Source organism: Lynx canadensis, chromosome X, assembly GCF_007474595.2.
Source record: "Lynx canadensis isolate LIC74 chromosome X, mLynCan4.pri.v2, whole genome shotgun sequence".
NCBI lineage: Eukaryota > Metazoa > Chordata > Mammalia > Carnivora > Felidae > Lynx > Lynx canadensis.
Genome location: NC_044321.2, coordinates 329,969 through 350,802, shown reverse-complemented (window position 1 = coordinate 350,802; position 20,834 = coordinate 329,969). Strand labels below are relative to the sequence as shown.

The following is a 20,834-nucleotide window of genomic DNA, read 5'->3' as shown; positions in this document are numbered from 1 at the left end:
CCTTCTCATGGCCGAGTAATATTCCCCAACATAGCTGGACCCTACTCTGTCCACCCATCCATCCATCCATCCATCCAACCATCTGTCCATCCATCCATTCATCCATCTGTTGATGGAGATTGGGGTTGTTTCCACACAGAACTCTGTTCCTTCTCATGGCCGAGTAATATTCCCCAACATAGGTGGATGCCACTCTGTCCATCCGTCCATCCATCCATCCATCCATCTGTTGATGGAGATTGGGGTTGTTTCCACACAGGACTCTGTTCCTTTTCATGGCTGAGTAGTATTCCTAGACATAGCTGGACCCCACTCTGTCCATCCATCTATCCATCCATTCATGCATCCATCCATCTGTCCATCCATCCATTCATCCATCTGTTGATGGAGATTGGGGTTGTTTCCACACAGAACTCTGTTCCTTCTCATGGCCGAGTAATATTCCCCGATGCCACTCTGTCCATCCGTCCGTCCATCCATCCATCCATCCATCCATCCATCTGTTGATGGAGATTGGGGTTCTTGCCACACAGAACTCTGTTCCTTTTCATGGCTGAGTAGTATTCCTAGACATAGCTGGACCCCAGTCTGTCCATCCATCCATCCATCCATCCATGCATCCATCTGTCCATCAATGTCCGTCGATGGACATGGGGGTTGTTTCCATGCTTGAGCTGCTGTGAACATGTGTGTTCACGTATCTGGTTGAGCTCCTCTTGTGGAAGACTCTGGGTGGACACCACGGAGTGAACTTGCTGAGTCCTGTGGTCACTCCGTGCCTGACTTTGTCAGGACAAACCACACTGTTTTCCACGGCATCTAAACGGTCCTGCCTTCCCACCAGCGACGCACAAGGCCTCCACTGTCTGCACATCTCCTCCAGCACCTGTTACGTCCATGTTTATTAGTACTGGTCACACAAGTGCCCTTTTTGTCACCATAATTACGCCCCCCCCCCCCCCCAGCTGGCTACGAAGCGATTCTCACTGTTCTGCTGAGTTCCATTTCCCTGGTGATGAGTGACACTGTGTGCTTTCTCCCCGCTTGTTGGCCATGTGTATGTCTCCTTCCAACCAATGTTTTCCAGCCCTCCGCCCCCTCGTTAACTGGGTTGTTTGTCTCTTCGCTGTTGACTTCACAACAACCCTTTCATAAGCTTAGCTTCTGACCTTTTGTGGTAAGTCTCTTAATTTGTGGAGGACTGTGTCTCCTCTACCATAGACTCTTGAGTGCATGCGAAGCGGAAAAGCGATGGGGACCGCATAGAATCCCAGGGCTGGGAGTCCCGTTGGGGTTTGGAATCAGACTCCTTCATTTCGGGGAACTGCAACCAGGCAGGCGGACCCAGTGAGCTGCCATCCATCCCTGCCAGGGAAGATGCTTCCTTCCTTTCTCCATCTTCTCCTTGGGCAAATGGCACCTCTGTGCCCACGGGAGCCAGCACGGGCTGCCTTCCGACCCCAAAGAGTGTCCCCCAAATTAACATCCATGCAGAACCTTATGATGTCACCTTATTAGGAAATACGATCTTCCAGATGCTGTTGGGTTAAAATGAGCCCATCCTGGATGAGGGTGGCCCTGAATCCAATGACAGGTGTCCTTGTGAGACAGAAGGGGAAACACAGAGGCAGAGACAGAGCAGAAACCACGTTTCTCTGCCACAGAGGCAGAGATGGGAGGGACCCGGCCACAAGCCCAGGGACACCTGGAGCCCCAGAAGCTGGAAGAGGCAGGAAGGACCCTCCCCTGAGGCCTCTGGAGCGAGCACGAACCTCCCCTGCCTGGATCTCAGTGGTCCTGCTCCTCCTGGATCTCAGCGGCCCTGCCCCTCCTGGATCTCAGTGGCCCGGCCCCGCCTGGATCTCACCGGTCCTGTCCCTCGTGGATCTCAGCCGCCTTGCCTGGGTCTCAGTGGTCCTGCCCCCCCTGGATGTCAGCGGCCCTGCCCTGCCTGAATCTCAGGGGTCCTGACCCTCCCTGATCTCACTGGCCCGGCCCCGCCTGGATCTCACCGGTCCTGCCCTGCCTGCATCTCAGTGGTCCTGCCTGGATCTCAGCAGCCCTGCCCCTCCTGGATCTCAGACTTCTGGTCACCAGAGCTGGGGCAGGATGGAATCAATTTGTTGTTCTAAGCTGCCCAATGTGTGGTCACTTGTCCACGGCCACTCTCAGAAACTCAAAAAGTGCCCAGCAATAGAGTGCATGGCCAGGCTTTTTGACCCTTCACTCCGTGCCTCATGCTGATGTCAGTCTTTCCACATACCTGGTTTTATTCCCACCTCGCAGCAGCCCCAGATGCATTGCTCCCATTTTTTTAAATTTTTTTTTCAACGTTTATTTATTTTTGGGACAGAGAGAGGCAGAGCATGAACGGGGGAAGGAGAGAGAGAGGGAGACACAGAATCGGAAACAGGCTCCAGGCTCTGAGCCATCAGCCCAGAGCCCGACGCGGGGCTCGAACTCACGGACCGCGAGATCGCGACCTGGCTGAAGTCGGACGCTTAACCGACTGCGCCACCCAGGCGCCCCGCATTGCTCCCATTTTTCAGAAAGGGAGAATGAGACCCTTGTGGGGGTGACCGACTAGCCCAGCAGCAGAATCTCATTAGGAGGTCCAGACCTGAATACGCAGGCCTCTCCCTCAAGCACAATCTTTAACACCTTCCGCTCTGGATGGAAACTCAGTCCTTTGCAAACATATTTATTGTTGTCCCTAAAACCTCTCTCCCTGGAACACATACCATCCAGGCTGGCAAAAATGTCCCGTCTTCACCAGGACCTCCTCACTACCTCATGTGACCCACCCTCTCTGAGCGTCGACTTCCCCAGAGCCCCTCCAGGGCCGGCCCATGCTACACAATCAAACGCGTGTGTGTCCATGAAGGGACAAACATCAACCTTACACAGGGACTCTGTTCTCATGAATTTCTTTGCCCCTTTTCTCCCCTCTGTGTCCCCCGAAGATGGTATTTGAATGTTCCCAAGTCTCAGAACTCGTTTTTATGATCTGTTGTGTATAAAATACACAATTAAAATCTGAAATCAGGGAGTCCTTGAAAGGGGAAGAGTCGTGAGGAGGTCCTGGTAAAGAGGGGGCTTTTTTTCATTTTCCTGGATTTTCCTGGCCGAAAGAAATTTTTTTAATTTTTTTAAACGTTTATTTATTATTGAGAGACAGAGAGAGAGAGCGTGAGCAGGGGAGGGGCAGAGAGAGAGGGAGACACAGAATCCGAAGCAGGTTCCGGGCTCTGAGCTGTCAGCACAGAGCCCGACGTGGGGCTCAAACTCGTAAACTGTGAGATCATGACCTGAGCCGAAGTCGGACGCTCAACAGACTAGCCACCCAGGGGCCCCAGAAGATGTTTTTTATGTGTCACAAAACAATACAGCTGACGTTCGCTCCAGTCACAACAAAGAAAACAATGAAAGATGTGTACAAAGGAAAGCAAGGTGTTGACTGGTACAACTCTATATTTCTACAAAAACGCTTCCAAAATTAGTCAGATATTGAAATCTATGTGGAAACACAGGTATGTTTGATTGATACCCATGTCAAGATTGTTCATTGATTGGGAAGGCCCGTTTAGCCACATACGAGGAGGGATGGGTCAACAATACCCTTTTGGATGCCATGATTTTGACTCCCATGGTGGCCAGCCTGGATGGCACGTTCCAGAGGGACGCGGTGATGTTGGGTCCACCTCGATCGGCCAAACGCTCAGGAAGGGAAAACCGCGACTGAGAATTCAGAAACGTGTCTGACGAAGACCCTAAGGGCTCCTTCCGTGAGCCACTGTGTGCGTGCATCTTGGCATTTGACGACCTCCAGTACGTGACGTGCACCTGTTCTCCACCTGACCAGAGCCCCGCCTGGAGCTCCCCAGCCCCGCCAGGTCCGTGGCCCCTCGAGTTGGTCTCTATCACGTCTGAGACCCGCCGTCAGCTCAGGGAGCCCGGTCACAGCCTTATCACGCGAGATGCATCCTTGGCCCCTGCAGAAACCACATGGTGAGTCTGGCAGAACTTCTGCTCTTTGCAGACAAGTCGAGGAGGGGCTGGGGGAGTCTTCTAAGCAAATCAGTAATTAACAGGACACAGGACACTACGTCAGCTACACTGAGCTCAGACATTTCAGTATCGAATGCAACCATTTCGCTCCTGCACCTGCTTGAACGTGAACCTGGCACAGCGTGGATACCCTCACCGGTTGTCCGCGAGCCTCCCAAATTCACCCGCGTTCCTGTCCTGCCTCCATCCCAGGATGGGTCTATTTATCTCGTAAAGACGCCTAAGAAGCGCAGAGAGAACAGTCCGCTCTAGTTACACGCAGGCTAATCCCAAAGCGATCGCGGCCGTATTTCTGTTCTTGGTCATTTTCTACCACTTAGATTCACTACACGTGGGTTTTGCATTTTGTAAGTTGCTGCATGAGGGCGGTAACCAGCACCATCCATTAAAATACAGTACGTATTCTCCAGCCCATCGTGTTGAACGGCCACACCCTCCATTATGAGCCAGGACTGTAGTTCATCCGTCCCGAGGACAGATGGGTCTCTTGTCCCCCGACTGCAGCCCCCGCCGGCCCCGCCACCCCCAGCGATGAAACAGGATAGAAATGCCCCGTGTGAAAAGAATCCAGGATGGGCTCACTGCTAAGTCAACACGCATATTTCCCTTGGGAGGCAGAAATGCACCGAAGACTCACAAGATAATGTCTTCCTCGAGCACAATTTGCAAAGAGGCGTCCTTCACGGGGAGGACGGATAAAATTCATGCACATCAGCACATACCACATCCCGCGTGGGTGACCACCCGGGTCAGGCTGGGACCCCAGAGTCTGCTGAGGGCAAGATCCTAGCGGGCACTGTTGGGATGTGTCTCCAGGGGGGAAAAAATGCATGTCGTGGGGGGCCGCAATGACCTGGGGAATCGGTATGAGGGGCTCTGTCTCCCTCCCTCTCCCTCTGTCCCTCTGTCCCTCTCTCTCCTGGACTCGCTACCCCCTTCGACCCGTCTCCATCTACCCTTCCCTGTCCACTCAGGATTTCTCAAGCTCTCGGTCCCTCTGCCTCTCTCTGGCTCATTAAGTCACAGCTGCTGTTAGACCCCACACATCCTGGTCCTGTCTGGGGAAATGGCGAGAGTCCGGACCCTCTATCCCAAGGACTGAGACCAAGATCCGTACAGATGCCCCCCTTCCGCTCCCCCCCCAATCCTGGATGATCCATCCTAGAAGCGTCTCCCACCCTGGTAATTACTAGGAACTAAAATGTACGGAAAACGTGTTCCTGGGCACATTGCTCAAGGTGACCAGGCAGGTGTTCACTCCTTTTGTCTCCCGCAGCAGCCTTCCTCCTGCCACGTGGTGTCACGGCAGCCTCGTGCGAACCTGCACTAGGAAAATAAGATGGCAGCACGCTTACCGTCTTCCTCGGCTCCTTCCAGAACGTTATCAATTCCTCGAACGTTGTTGCAGGCAAGTGGAAGGAAGTGTCAACCAGACATCCGAAGATACCGGGGCGGGTGCATTAAAATTCCAAACACGGACTGAATACCAATCACTCGGACACAGCACGGTCTGCAGGCCGGGACGGGTGTCCAGTGGCATCTCGTGACCACAGAATGTTCTGGAAGAATGCTGACGGATCAGGCGCCCTTCCCATTGAGCCCCTGGCTCAGGCCTCCAGCGGATGCTCATGTGGATCATGAGTGGATCGTCAGTGGGGATCATCAGTGGACGACAGTGTGGGGTGCAGATAAGGCCAGCCAGCTGTTCCCGTAGTCCCTTGCCACTGTCTTGCCGTCCTCATGTTTCTGCGTGCCCCCAACAGGACAACCTGCCCTCAGGAGCCCCCAGGCGTCACTGCGGTCTGGACACTGGAGCTCCTGGGAGCCACAAGTGTGTGGGTGTGGCTGTGGCTGTGGCAGAGGAAAGCCTGAGCAAGCGCATAGAGGGGTTGACCAGAAGGCTGAACGTGGGAGCACCTGTCAGCCACTAGGGGTCGCCACATAGGCAGAACCTTGTGGGGGGAGGTTGTCAACACCCAGAGGGGGAGACAGCACATGTGGGGCTGTGTGTGTGGCCCCAAAACACTGGGGGCTGGGCTCCTGCACCCTGTGTACTCAAGGATCACAGAACTAGCTAACACAACAACGCCAACGAGAAATCCCGGTGTCTGTCCTTGGGGGGAAGGGAGTGACGTTCCCTCAGCCCTGGCTCTCTGAGCATTCAGGCAACAAGAGCGAACCCGGTCCAAACCAACAGCGAGGGGCTGGCAGTTACGGCACCCCACACTCCCCGATCGCCAACGACGTTTTCTTCCAGGGAGAGATTTTTGTGTGTCTCTGTCCACATCCAAACTTCTTCCTTCCATGTGGCCCTGTCTTCTCTCTCCATAAATATGTCACCTTGCAGTCTAAACATTCAAAACAAGGGCGCCTCTGTGTCCCTGAGAGTTCAGGTGAATCCGACCATCCAAAATATTTCACGCTGCCACAAAATGTTAAATTTGGGTCTGGTTTCTGGGTGTGGGCTGGGCCAGACGCGGGTTGCGGGTTCGTGTTCCCAAGAGTCTGTGGCTTTGCCACGGCATGATCTGCAAGAGGGGGCCGCCGGGGTGTGCATCCCAGAGTCTGAGTTCAGTGCATGGGTGCTTACGTGGACACCTTTCCTCAGTCTTTCCTTGTGCCCTCTCAGGGCACCAAGCCTCTTGCCTCAAGGACCTACCATCACGAGCTTATTATAACTGAATCGCATCCACAAGGACCCAATTTCCAAATAATTCCATTCACAGGTGCCCAGATCTCAGCCTTCAATTACCTTTTGGGAGCAACCACAGGTCTGCATCATATCATCTTTGAATAAGTCATGTTAATCCAGCAGAGTCAACGTCAGTCAAACCCAGAAAATTACAAAAAAAAATAAAAATAATAATAATAAAAAAATGGGGCATCTGGATGGCTCAGTCGGTTAAGCATCTGACTTCGGCTCAAGTCATGATCTCATGGTTCATGGGTTTGAGCCCCGCGTCGGGCTCTGTGCTGACAGCTCAGAGCCTGGAACCTGCTTCGGATTCTGTGTCTCCCTCTCTCTCTGCCCCTCCCGTGCTCATGCTCTGTCTCTGTCTCTCTAAATAATAAATAAACTTTAAAAAATTAAAAAAAAAAACAAAACAGAAAATTACCAGGGTCCCAGGACCTGGAAACTCAGTCCTGAAGTTGATTTTTTTTTTCAAGTCCTGAAATTTAAATGCATGGGTGTTTTTTCAGGGCGTCACCAACGAGTGTCAACATTCCCCCCGGCTGATGCGGACACAGATTGCAAAGCCTGCTGCCTGTTTTCGTAGGAAAGGAACGTCGTATGTGTGAACTCAAAGCTTAGATGAGTCTATCTGTATAACACTTGTTGTCCTGACTGTATCTCTTTTAACTTCTTACTTTGTTTTATGAGCTTTAGTCATAAAGCTTGTTTGATTTAGGAAATTGCATTAAAATAGGCGATAAGACTGTCATCTGAGATCTGCTTGCTACTTTCCTCACTTGTCATTAAAGTGATTGATAATTTAGGGTACAGGAGCAGAACAGGCAAGATTAAAGCTGAAACCCTCTATAAATTAGAGGGGTTCGCGTGAGCCACGCTGCGTCGGGCTGTCAGAAACACCTCAGCACCTGGCTGTGAGCTTGGTAGGAAGAGGGAGACGGGCAGGCGACCCGGGACCTCCAGCCTGAAGCCTGACGTCCTTCTGCCGTGACCCAGCTTTGCGGTGAGGCTCACCCTCGTGCATCGTGTACGGCCCTCGGCTCCACAGACGGAGGCAGATGGGAGAGTGTGCGACACCGAGAACCGCAGTTTCTGGAATCAGGGCGAGTCCTGTATGGCTTTCAGAGGATGGTCTTCACCGTGTGGAAGTCGGGTTGCAAAGGCTCCGGGCGAGAGGACTGTGGGGAAGTGAGACATCCAACGTGCAGCACAGATAGAGGAGGTGAGCAAGACATCCCCAGCCCCTCAGCCACCACTTCAGGTACTTGTGCACCAGGTACGTCCCTCTGGGAGGGAGAGGTGCCCCATGGTGTCCCCCACTAAGGGAAATTCTGGATGTGGAAACGGAGCTTGGACACTGTGGGTCGCACGCCATTAAGATAAGTTCAGCAGAGCACCAAGCCCCCAGGTCACATCTCCATTGAGTCCTCAGCTGGGTCATCTATAAAATACGTGCTGTCTCCGGGGGAGAAAGAAGGCCTCCACCGTGACCTGATGGGCCATTTCACACTGAGAAGGCACACAAGGCTAGACTGGCTGCCTTTAAGGAGAATCGGCCCTGAGGGGTCTGGTAAAGTCTTTTAACTTTTACAGTTCCAGGGCCACAGTGCATGCCTCCATTTTTTCTCCACAGGCAAAGCTTTCTTAATTTTGGACACTGGACCTGGGGAGCTACCGCAAGGAGATGGGGCCCCTCTTGGTCAGAAAGGATGAGTCGTGCAAGCCGGCATGCGGGGCCTGCTGGGCGTGCAGCCAGTGTGCAAACAAGCATCCGGGGCTCACGTGGCTCCTGGGTGAAGACTTCAGTTTGCAGCCCCTCGTTCGCGGCACCCACCAGTTTGCCCACATTTCCCGCAACCTCCATACTAACTGTGGTTCATTCTGGCCTCGGGCCCTGAGACATAGTAAATGTATGTTGTTTCCAGCCACCCAGCTCCCAGAGACTTGTTATAGCAGACGGGGCAAACTCATACACTGCCGGGTGTATGCAGCTCTGGGCAAGCGTCTGTCCCGCGAGGTGGCTACAATGTACGCAGTGCATGTGCGTGGATGTTACGCCCTGTGGCGCATCTTGGAGAACCAGGGTCTCACCTGCAACAGCAGCCCCTTCACGCGCTCCGGCTGCGAGTGCACTGGAAGCACCCTTCTCAGATAAGTCCAGCCTCTAGCGGGAGACAGCCCTCCCTCCGGGCCCCACGCCCGCCCCTTCCTTTTACGGGCCATCACCTTCACGGTTCGGAGCCCCCCGCGAAAACAGGGTCTCAGTTCATTAGAGGAGGGTCAGGCTCGCCAGCAGCTTGCAATAAAGAAATTAGCAAAACCAGAAGCTGCAATTCTGTAGAAACCCTCAAAAACAAAGAGGATTTAAAGTGACAAGATCCAATTAAATTTAATTACCCAAGCTGTATTTTCATTTTAACTGACACTTTTTATTAAGGAACCGTATGCACTAAAGCCAGCAACCCAGACCAAATTGTATCCTGGTAACACAGTTATCGTATGCAAAACTCTGAGTATCTAATTTTCTAAAACGAAATTAGGCACAGGGGGTTTGTAAAAGGTTTTCTTTGTTTGGGGCTCAGGAACACCACTCTCAGTTTACTCTCGACTGGTATTGTGTTCATCACAAGAAGCCGTGATGCACGCACACACACACACACACACACCCCCACTAAAAGTTACTCAGAGAGAGCATGACAGCATGATTTGTTTGAACTTGCTTCCAATTGCGATACACCGTCAACAATAAAAGGGACCGCCTTCCCAGTTTTCCTGTTTGAAAGTCATTTTCCGCCCCCCGCGACGAGTCTGGAGGATTTAATTGGTGGCTCAGGGACACAACACACTTGAACACAATGTCTCCTCTCCACGTCCCCCCCGTGCTCCCCTTGTCGCGTTCAGCAAAGACAAAGCAGTTAATTAAAATGGCCTTTTAAGTGTCAGTTGGTGCTAGGGCTCATTGACATGATTCTTGGGAGTCTGACGCTGACACAGCACGAGGCTCGAGGAGGGGGATGCCATCCGAGCCAACACGGGATGCTGGGACGGGGTGGCTTCTCCTCCGAGCCTGTGTGTCCCCGCTTCTGTGTCTCGTAAGGACACCTGTCATCGCGTGTAGGGCCACCCTCACCCAGGATGAGCTCATCCCCAGATCCGTCACCCGATCACATGTGCAAAGACCCTGTTTGCAAACATGCCCCCGTTCCCAGGCCAGGGGACTTAGGACAAGGACGTGGCTTCTCGGGGTGGGTGGCTCCCGTTCAGCCACCGTGCCTGCCTGCCCGATGCATTCCCCGTGGGACGCCCCCTCTCACGGCCTCTTGGAGGAAAAGGCAGAGTCCGCGTGCACAGGGGACACGAGGGCCACTCCGTGTCTGGAAGTGTGGCTCAAACCCAAAGGGAAAGCCCACAGCGCATGAAGACAGATGCGGACTTGGGAGGAGGCTGTTGGACACACACGGTGGGCTGCAGGACGGGCATCTGAATCCCGTGTCTCCTGTGCCCCACACTTGTGGCTGGTGACACCAGGCTTCGTGGCACACATGTCAACGTGTCAAACGCAATGGCCTGAAAAGGCACCTGCTCCTAATGTTTTCATCACCAGAACAACAGGCCGGCTTACGGCAGGGATATCCCCGAGCGTCTCTGGGACCCACCCTCTTGGAGGGACACAGGGGTCCTTTGGCCCATCTTCCAAGGCACCTGGACACGTGAGATTATTTCAAGAGCAAACACAAAGCCACCAGCAATGGTGACAACAGCCTGGCTTTTCTGTCCCCGCCTCCCCGCCGTCCCGTTCGTCTCATCCACTGTCTTTGGGTTCCTGTAGCGGCTTCCAGCTCGCTCCAAGAGCCCCCCAGCAGCTCAGGGAGCACATCCAGCCCACACATGACACCACGTGGGTGACATCCTACATCTCGGAAGGAGGAGCTCGTCACCCAGGTGAGGCGTTCCAGCCACGGACCTGGCAGCGGCCGGCCTTCCTGGCTCAGAGCAAAGTGTCTGCCCCCAGGGTGTCCATGAGGAAACCGTCTGCACAGGAAACACTGTTATGTAGGCAATTAAGAAACACGCCGGGAGCCCAGGAGGCCACTCACCCCGGGCGCGAAGGAAGACGTAACAAGGCACGAAAGAAAACACTGGCGAGTTTTATGGTGTCGAAGGAATTCTGACCCGCTGCATCCCACCGGCTGCCTCTGAATATTTCCCCTCTCCGTCGGCAAAGGGGGCTCTGGGGAGCTCGTGGGGGGCCCGGTCCGCACCCCGCGTCCCCACGAGGGTGACCAGCAGCCGCTCCCGACGCAACGCAACGTCTCCTTTCCTCCTTTGCGGTTGGCAGAGTGCATCCCACGGTGGCTTTGCCCTGCTCCCGGTCACGGGCACCCCCACGCGGTGCCCAGACACCTCGGGAAAGTCAGGGAATCAATGGAGACGCGGAACCACATTGTCTCGTGGCCACTTTGCGCGTGGAACAGAGATGGCGTTTTTTTGCTCTCCGGAATGCCTGTACGACCCAGCAATGCCGTGCCCGCGTAGACACCCCAAAGATTGGAAACCGGGGCCCCAGCCAGGTGCGCACAAGCATGACTCACAACAGTTCAAAGGTCAAAGCAGCCCAAATGCCCATCAGTGGCCGCGCACATGAGCACGACATAGTGTCTCCAAGCAGCAGAATATGACTTGGCCACGAAAAGGAGCAAGGCTTTCACACCTGTGGCCACGTGGATGGACCTTGAGGGAACGAGGGTCAGGGAGACAAACAGACACCCAAGGCCACGTCGTGCTTGGTCCCACGTGTAGAAAATGTCCACAACAGGCAAAGCCACACAGAAGGAAACTAGATCCACGGCTGGCGTGAGCCACAGAGGGGACGTGGCACAACCACCAACGAGGACAGGGTCTCCATGTGGCGGGATGAAACTGTCCCCCCACGAGAGAGAGATGATGGTGGCCCAACATGGTGGATGTGCTGAACAACACTGGATTTTAGACGCGAAAATTGCCCCTTTTACGTGAGCTCCACATCAGCGATATTAAGGAGATGTTGGAAGAAGTTATGCATGTGACTAAACATTCTTTCCCTTCCGTTAAAAAAACAAACAAACTCTACAAGGGGCAAGGTTGAGGTCCTGCACTGTGTGTAGAGTCCTCAAGGAAGACATTCAGGCACAACACTCAGCACTCACTGAGCCGACACGCAGCCTTAATTAACGTGCACACAGCGGCTGACAAGACCCTCCTACCCAGGCGCTGCCCCCCATCATAATCTCATTTCCTGCATCCTGGAGAATCTTGGCGGATAATCTCAACAGTATTCTAATAACTATCCTGTCTGCAGCCCATAGCCCGTAGTTATTGATTTTCTGACTCAATAAAACCCTCAAGTCCGTGACCATGCCTCATTGTCCAAACGTCCCCCAGGATATTCTGAAAAGAGAAAGCCACGTTGGCCCTTAAACATGAAAAGTGCGATTACCTATCTTAACTCCTGTCGTGCCCGGAAAAACTTCTTTGCGGTGGGGCGGTGCTGTGCACGGTGTTTCCAATTTCCCATCAATGCCCGACCCCCTCGTTGTAAGTGACTCATTGGTTTATTTGTGAAATTCGCCCATGGCCTCCCACACATCCCCCACCCCGCTGCCCGACTTTCCAGACGTCATCCCAGAAGGCAACCTGTGCTTTTTGCACAGAAACTTCTCTTCTGTGAGTTTCTCTGTACAATCAAAATGGAAACCTTTTAGGTGCGTTAGATTGTCCCCACACCCACCGTACCACCCGCCATTTGCAATTCTCCCTATTTTTGCCACTATGTCCCCACGCTTGATGTGTCTTTGTCTCCAAGGGACTGCAGAAGAACGTCCAACTTACCACAAACGATTACCTTTACCACCACACATGGCACCCATGTGCATGGACCACGTGCCCCCTTGACCTACAAATGAACCTCCCACACTATTCCGTGTCAGAATCACAGATTCCCCATGAGTCCCATCACTGGTTATTAGCCTACCTACATTGTGGGGTGTTCAAAAGTGGTATAATGGGGGAATTAGAGCACACGTAGCTCACCGTCATCAAGAGCATTCATATTGTTGTGCAATCATGCCCGCCATCCATCTCCAGAACTTTCCATGTCCCCAAACTGAAGCTCTGTCCCCATTAAACACTACCTCCCCGTCCCATTTCCCAGCCCCTGGCACCACCATCTACTCTGTCCTATGGATGAGACTCCTATGCTGACCTCATATAAGTGGAATCACACAAGATTTGTCCTTTTGAATCTGGTTTATGTCACTGAGCACCACGTCCTCAACGTCCATCCAGGTCATACCAGATGCAGAGCATCCTTCCTTTTCAAGGCTGTGTAATAGTCCACTGTGTGGATGGACCATATGCTATTCATCTATCCACCCATCCATCCCTCCACCCACCCATCCAACCATCCATCCATCCATCCATCCATCCATCCATCCTTGCATCCATCCATCTGTCCACCCACCCATCCATCCATGTACCCACCTACCCATCCATCCAGCCAGCCAGTCAGCCACCCACCCATCCAACCATCCATCTGTCCATCCATCCATCCATCCATCCACCCACCCACCATCCAACCATCCATCCATCCATCTACCCCCCTACCCATCCATCCATCCAGCCAGCCAGCCAGCCACCCACCCACCCATCCAACCATCCACCTGTCCATCCATCCATCCACCCACCCACCAACCATCCATCCATCCATCCATCCACCCACCTACCCATCCATCCATCCATCTGTCCATCCACCCTCCACCCATCCAACCATCCATCTACCCACCTACCCATCCATCCATCCTTCTGTCCATCCATCCATCCATCCATCCACTCACCTACCCACCATCCAACCATCCATCCATCCATCCATCCACCCACCTACCCATCCATCCATCCATCTGTCCATCCATCCTCCACCCATCCAACCATCCATCTACCCACCTACCCATCCATCCATCCTTCTGTCCATCCATCCATCCATCCACTCACCCACCCACCATCCAACCATCCATCCATCCATCCATCCATCTATCTACCCACCTACCCATCCATCCATCCATCTGTCCATCCATCCATCCATCCATCCATCCATCAATGGACACTGGGGTTGTTTCCACCTCTCAGCTACTGTTAATAATCCTGCTATAAACACAGGGTGCAAATATCTCTCTAAGGACCTGCTTTCAATTATTTTAGGTAGTTACCCAAAACTGGGATTTCTGGATCATATTCTGTGCTCATTTGTTTGAGGAATCGCCATCCTGTTTTTACAGCATGGACACTGTTGTCCTTTCCCACCAACAGTGCACATGGGTGCCAATTTCTGCACATCCTACCAGCACATCCTTATTTTTAAGAGGAAGATGTTCAGAGGCAGAGAGAGACAAAGAGAGAGAGAGAAGTTGAATATGAAGAGGTTTTGTGTGTGAAAGCTTTCTTTCGGGTCTTTTGAAGGCTGTGTTGTGACCAACCCTTGCGAATCCCTCAGGCTCTCCCTGGATCATCACCCCTTGAAGGCTGAATCCACAGTGTGTGTGCATGCAGGGTGCCACCAAGGGTCACAAGGATGGTGATGGCTGCACTTCTGGGGCGTTGGTTTATGGAGAACCCTTCACTCGAGTTACGTGTGCCTTTGACCCCTACACCAGCCCCATGAAGGGCATACACCGAGGCTGCTATCTCACTACCTACCAATCTGCCCACCCCCGGTCCATGCAGGGCAGCAGACAGTTCCCATCTTGAAGGACACAGCCTTCACCATCCCATTCTGCAGCAAAAACTCTTGGTGGCTTTACGAACATTGTGCTCAATGCTTCCACCTGCCCCCTGCGTCTACCCATCAACTTTCTCCTCCCTGCTGTGTACCCAGAGAGCTTCTCCTGGTCACCACATGGATGGGTGCTCTTGTCTTCCAGTTTCCGGTGGGGACTGGCCAATGGGGACGTGGCAGGAAGCGGGAGCAGGGAGGACAGGGTGCTGGGTGTTTATTCATCCATGTCTCTTCTTGGCTCACCCCACCTGGGTTCCTGCTACTGAGCCCTCTACATTCTGGTAACTTCTCCACCGCTTGGTCTCATCCTGCCTGCAGTGGTGACAGCCCCCCACCCATGCCAGCCCGAAGGCTCTACCCCAGCCCTGCCTGCTCTCCAGAAACTTCTGTAACAGGTCTTTGGTCTGGCAGGCACTATGGAGAACAGCGTGGCTGGAGCAGAGCAATTGGAGAGGACACTGTATGGACACTCCATATCACGTCCTGCCGCCATCTTGGAGAAGCCTGGAATGTTGAGCTAAGGCTCGAGTAGACGCCAGTCGTCTTCTTACCTATCTTGGGCTGAAGGATCAAGAAAGAATATAAGAGCCCTGAAATCTACAGTATCCGTTTCTTTTCTCGACAAGACCGGGGGTTGATCTGAACTCCTGGGTTGAACACCAAGACCGTGGTATCTAGTTAGTGCCCAATACGTGCTTGAACACGAACGTTCCCAGAGCCCCGACGTATGTGTGCCCTTCACTTCTCTTTCCGACTCCGCGGGCTTTGGCTTTGCTCTGTGGCGCCTGTGCTCTGCCCCCGGAGACCTGGCAAGCTGCCACGACAGACCACCCAGTCTAATCCTGGAATGTCCACGGGCTCACAGCCTTCTGGAATGTTCCCGCCAGGCACTCGGAGGTAAAAAATCGCCCTGGCCTACATCTCACCAGTGCTGAAGGGATTAGCGAGATTTTGTTTATAGAGGCCCCTGACCTCCTTCTGGAGACGTTCTCAAAATAATAACCCAGAAAGCAGCTCTGATTGAGAGTGTCTGTTACGGAATACCTACCGCCTTTCCCTCCCCGGTGGAAGATTAGAGCCCAAACAGGACTCGTGCCGAACGTCCCTGTTCGAAGAGACGTACCGATCGAACCGGTCGATGCTACACACGAGTTCAGCCCAGAGGCATCCCCGCAAAAGCCCAGAAGCCACACGGCGTTGGGCCAAACACACTGAAGGCACGCGCATCCTTCCGCGGGGGGTGCTAACGAGGTGGCATTCCTGTCCCCTCTCCAGGGCCACCTCCAAATGCACAATATCACTTTATTGATGATTTCTGAATTTCCATTTTAATAAAATAAATGGAGGGACCTGCAGATAATAGTGCTGTTCAATATTTATGAAGTGCCTTTTTAGAATAAATTCAGAAATTCAGTATTAATCATTACAACCATTACACTCCGAGAGCACATAAATAACAACTGGAAACAGCATTTATTTTTTGAAAACCCATAATGAAAAGCAGCTGAGTACCCAATTTCATTTTTGACACATTCATCCTCTTGGTTGGATTTATTGTGATTCTAAAGAGACATTCCCAGCTTACCCTGAGCCCAAAATATAGGTGTGATAATAACCGCTTTCCCCCACATTGATGTGAATAAGCACTTTTTTATTTAAAGCAAGAACAGTAGTCCGGGTTTTTTTTTTTTTTTCCTTTTTTTCCAGCAGCGAAGGAGAACATTTTTCTTGTAGAGAGACAGAGCCATGCACCAGGGACGTGTTCCCAGACCCCGTGCATCAGAATCGAAAGTGAAACAGTCATTGAGCCGTGGAGAGTGGAGTATGTCCAGGAGAGTAGAACCAGGGTGCGGGCATACAGATTTCCTGCTTTGAGCAAAGCACATTCGGGGTGACCCTGGGGGAGGTGATTAGGCAGAACCGTCTCGTCAACCTGCTGAGGAGTCCTTGCTGGATTTCTGTGCATTGCAGGTGGGTTCCACCCAGGGTCTCAGCTCCGGTGGTCCCACACCTTTGTGTGGTCCCCACTGTAGGACTCTCCTACACCTGACCCAACGAAGGACCCCAGACCTGGGCTCTTACACCAACAAAAGTTTGTTGTCCCCCAGTTCTGGACAACGGAAGTCTGAGGCGCACGCGGGGCGGGGTCCCTGGGATCCAGGCGGGACAGGGCTGTGCTATGCCCAAATGAGGTCCCATTCACAAGTTCCAGATGGACGTTAATCTCTATTCTTGGGACAATGGGACCTCACCCAACCACGTTCTCTCCCAGTTTTGACATCCCTACCCCAGCGCCAGAAACAGCAAATCAAAGCAGAAACGTAGGGGTTTGCTCCGTAGGGAACAGCTCTTTCCTAAATTATTATGCTTTTAAAGACAAATTCAGTGTAGTATTGCATATTCCCTGTAAGTGCCTGAAAACAGGCAGTAAATTGTCTGAAATAAAATTTAAATCCCGGCTTAATGAACTCTATGCTGTAGATGTATATTAAGGCTTTACATCAAGTGCACTTTGCTCATCTATCTACATGGTTAGTGTTACCACATGGTCCAGATTCTCCTGGTCACAGTTAGGTCCTGCTGGGGCCAGGGAGCCTAGAAATCATGCTTGTTTGTGTTGAAAGGTATCTTCAAAAAATTAATATCGACCTGGACCTTGTGAATAGATCTTAATTTGGAAACAGGGTCTTTGAACATGTAAGTGAAGGATCTGAGGGGAGCTCATCCTGGATCAGGGTGGCCCTAAATCCAATGATAGGTGTCCTTGTGAGAGACAGAAAAGACACAGGGAGAGAGAGGAGAAGCCCCATAAATTATGGAGGCAAAGACGGGAGGGATGTGGCCACAAGCCCAAGGATGCCTGGAGCCCCAGAAGCTGGAAGAGGCAGGAAGGACCCTCCCCCGGAGCCTCTGGAGGGAGCACAGCCCTGCCTGGATCTCACTGACCCTGCCTGGATCTCAGCAGCCCTGCCTGGATCTAACTGGTCTTGCCCTGCCTGGATCTCAGGGGTCCAGCCTTACCTGGAGCTCAGCAGCCCTGCCCTGCCAGGACCTCAGGGGTCCTGTCCCTCCTGGATCTCAGCGGTCCTGTCCCTCCTGGATATCAGGGGTCCTGTCCCTCCTGGATCTCACTGGCCCTGCCCTGCCTGGATCTCAGCGGCCCTGCCCTGCCTGGATCTCCGTGGCCCTGCCCCTCCTGGATCTCAGTGGTCCTTTCCTGCCTGGATCTCCATGGCCCTGCCCCTCCTGGACCTCAGTGGTCCTGCCCCTCCTGGATCTCAGTGGCCCTGCCCTGCCTGGATCTCAGCGGCCCTGCCCCTCCTGGATCTCAGTGGCCCTCCCCTTCCTGGATCTCAGCACCCCTGCCCTGCCTGGAACTCAGTGGCCCTGCCCCTCCTGGATCTCAGTGGCCCTGCCCCTCCTGGATCTCAGTGGTCCTGCCCCTCCTGGATTTTGGGGGCCCTGCCCTGCCTGGATCTCAGAGGCCCTGCCCTGCCTGGATCTCAGTGGTCCCGGCCCGCCTGGATCTCAGTGGCCCTGCCCCTCCTGGATCTCAGCGGCCCTGCCCTGCCTGGATCTCAGCGGCCCTGCCCTGCCTGGATCTCAGTGGCCCTGTCCTGCCTGGATCTCAGTGGCCCTGCCCCTCCTGGATCTCAGTGGCCCTGTCTTGCCTGGATCTCAGTGGCCCTGCCCTGCCTGGATCTCAGCGGCCCTGTCCTGCCTGGATCTCCGTGGCCCTGCCCCTCCTGGATCTCAGTGGTCCTGCCTGGATCTAACTGGTCTTGCCCTGCCTGGATCTCAGGGGTCCAGCCTTACCTGGAGCTCAGCAGCCCTGCCCTGCCAGGACCTCAGGGGTCCTGTCCCTCCTGGATCTCAGCGGTCCTGTCCCTCCTGGATCTCACTGGCCCTGCCCTGCCTGGATCTCAGCGGCCCTGCCCCTCCTGGATTTTGGGGGCCCTGCCCTGCCTGAATCTCAGTGGTCCTGCCCCTCCTGGATCTCAGGGGTCCTGCCCCTCCTGGATCTCAGTGGCCCTGCCCTGCCTGGATCTCAGCGGCCCTGCCCTGCCTGGATCTGTGTTCCTGCCCTGCCTGGATCTCAGCAGCCCTGCCCTGCCTGGATCTCAGCGGTCCTGCCCCTCAGTGGTCCTGTCCTGCCTGGATCTCAGTGGTCCTTTCCTACCTGGATCTCAGCGGCCCTGCCCTGCCTGGATCTCAGAGGCCCTGCCCCCCCTGGATCTCAGTGGCCCTGCCCTGCCTGGATCTCAGCGGCCCTGCCCTGCCTGGATCTCAGTGGTCCTGCCCCTCCTGGATCTCAGTGGCCCTGCCCCTCCTGGATCTCAGTGGTCCTGCCCTCCTGGATCTCAGTGGCCCTGCCCCTCCTGGGTCTCAGTGACCCTGCCCTGCCTGGATCTCAGCGGCTCTTCCTTGCCTGGATCTCAGCAGCCCTGCCCCTCCTGGATCTCAGCGGCCCTGCCCTGCCTGGATCTCAGTGTTCCTGCCCCTCCTGGATCTCAGCGGCCCTGCCCTGCCTGGATCTCAGTGGTCCTGCCCTGCCTGGATGTCAGTGGCCCTTGTCCCTCCTGAATCTCAGCAGCACCCCCCCACCCCCAGCCACCAGATCTCAGACAACTGGGGGAGAATAGAATAAACTCTCCCTGTTCAAGCCATGGGTTTGAGGAGGTGCTTTGCCTCCGGGGGCTGTGTTTCTCTGGTGTCCTCTTGCCAAGATTCCGGAGCTCCGCCTGGCTAAAGCATTCCGTGACAGTCGGGACGGCATGGGAGGCGCTAACCTGGACCCAACTCCTCAAGATTATCGTGTTAGTGACGCGACCATCCTGTTAGCGCCCCTCCTGGATCACATTAGCTGCGGCGGACCCCGCAAACACAATAAGAGACTCGTGTACGCGCAATATGCACCTCGCTAATCAGATCTTGCAAATTATATTACTAGGTGGGGGAGCAGGTTTTGTGGTGATCAAACAAATAGACAGCAGGTACGGGGCCCATCAGGGCGAGACCACATCCAGTTCTGCCCGGAGGACACACAGCACCAGCCTCCGCCTTCCAGCGTCGGCCGGTTCGGGGGTACAGGTCCCGTGAGACTGCTGGAAATGCAGGAGGAGCCAGGCTGTGGGCTGGGGGTGGGTCGGCGCCTGTTGGGGGCACCTGCTGTGTGCCCGGCTGCTTGTATGCTCTGTGCACAGCTGGGACCCCGCACTCCAGGGGCGGACCCTCCCTCGGGCTAAACCAAGTACTGACATGAGGCCAAAAAAGACACCAGGCAGTGCTAGGGACTACAGGGCAGGGGTACAGGACCCTCCGCGTCCTGTTGGGGTTGACACGGTGCAGAAAAGCCCCCTGAAAACGGCTGGAGCGCGTGTGGGGCAGGGGTTCAGAGGCTTGGCCAGGCCAGGCTGCTAGGGACTCAGTACCCCCGGGCCACTGCTTTCCATTGTACTAGAAATGGCCCCAGAGAGCCACACAGGACGTTAAGCCAGGAAGCAGGCTGGTCAAGGGGGTGACCGGAAGCATCTTGCTGTCCTGCCCCTGAGCACCAGTCCGGTCGAGAGGCTGGAGGCTTGGGGAGCAGGGTCCAGTTCGGGACCTGAGTCAGGTGCCTCTGGGGAGCAGGGACCCCAGATGGGGACCCCCAGGGGCCACAGCTCAGCCTGCGAGGTGGCTCAAGGCCGAGATAAGGACTGGTGTTGGGGACCCCGCATTCACGGTGCAAGACGGAGCCAGAAGGAAGCGGCCTGTGGGGGACCCCGCCCTCAGGGTGCAGGACAGAGCCCAGGGACAAGTGGCCCCGCGGAGAGGAAGCCCCTCGGGCCTCGGAGACTCCCAGCCCTTCCCGCCCTTGCAGACCCCCTTGGGCATCCCTGGTGGTGGGGGACCCCGAGCGCCCCCACGCCGCCCCCTCCACGGCAGATTGGCCCGTGAACGGCCCAGTGCACTCAATTCCGTAATTCGACCGGGACTGTTGACTTTAGACATTTGGTACACTGGCTGCAAAGAACTAAATTTTCAAAAGTTCATCCTCATGCTGTCAGACGACATGAGAGGTAATATCCTTCATCGGGCACAGATTGCTGGGGAGGAAGTGCCTGAAAACAGGTCCAAATCCGATTTCCTGAATCCCCTCCGTGCCCGGCGCTGCTATAGGAACTGATCCAAGATCAATAACCTCGCCCCCACCCCACCGCCCGCCCCAGCCCTGCCCTTGGATGCACACCCCCAGTCCTGGGGCGCAGGGAGCGGGGCTGGTGG

At 54.5% G+C, this 20,834-nt stretch overlaps 1 long non-coding RNA gene across 1 annotated transcript; it reads left to right on the top strand.

Moving 5' to 3' along the window:
• The first annotated feature begins 1,786 nt into the window (after positions 1-1,786).
• Positions 1,787-17,741, top strand: LOC115507324. Its single transcript, XR_003966611.1, has 3 exons — positions 1,787-1,932; positions 7,680-7,683; positions 17,625-17,741. It is a non-coding gene; the product is annotated as an uncharacterized LOC115507324 (long non-coding RNA).
• Positions 17,742-20,834: the final 3,093 nt, after the last annotated feature.